Raw genomic sequence first — 998 nt, 5'->3', positions numbered from 1 at the left:
AGAGAGAGAGAGAGAGAGAGAGAGAGAGAGAGAGAGAGAGAGAGAGAGGAGGAGGAGGAGGAGCAAGGGAAGGAAGGAGGGAAACATAATAAATTAAGAGGGATAAATAAATTTGAAGAATGTTTGGGAAAATAAGAAGCAGCGCGTGTTAGAAACTCTTTATTATAATTACGTCTGTATATATAAATATCTAGATTTTAATAATGGCAAAAGAGATTAATAATACAATAATAGTAATAATATCTCTGATCGTGTAAATCAAGATTAATAATAATAAGTAAAAAGAACATTGTATATAATGTCGATATTACGTCGTAACATTCCGTGAAAAATAGATCTAAAAATTCTAAAAGACATTTCTATATATGTTTGTATAAGAAACAATTACAGAACAACTATTTAAAAAATATCATCTATACATATAATATAAATTGTTAAAACAATGTATTGATACATTTATAAAGATCGCTACGTTTTGTATACAGGGTGTCTTAATGGGCGAGTTCAATAACTATTAGCATCTAAAATATCTTTGTGAAGGTCTAGAGAAAAATTTGTATAACCAAAATTGCACGGTGTAAAGAGGGCTATCATATGGTGATAATAATTTTATTTATCCAGGTGAGGGTGCTTCGGGAGATATCAAGATCAACTTCGTTTTTTAAAATAAAATTATATAAATTTTTTATGTAATAACGTTGATTAATACTCTTAATGAAGAAGAATTAGGGAAATCATAATACGCAAAAAATTTATATATTTATTAATAACGCATTTGAGGCTTTTACGCGGGTATTATCTTTAATTATACCAAAATTAAGGTTTGTGAAGAACCTATAATTATTAATAAAAATAATAATGTTTAAAAAATGAAATTAACCTTGATATATATCTCTCTGAAATACCTCCACCTGAATAAAAATCATTATCGTCATATGATAGTCCCCCCGTGCAATTTTGATAATAAAAAATTTTTTTCTATACTTTATAGGTTCAAA

This window comes from Cyphomyrmex costatus, unplaced genomic scaffold, assembly GCF_001594065.2.
Source record: "Cyphomyrmex costatus isolate MS0001 unplaced genomic scaffold, Ccosl1.0 scaffold205, whole genome shotgun sequence".
Lineage (NCBI taxonomy): Eukaryota > Metazoa > Arthropoda > Insecta > Hymenoptera > Formicidae > Cyphomyrmex > Cyphomyrmex costatus.
Note: the sequence above shows the minus strand (reverse complement) of the source record.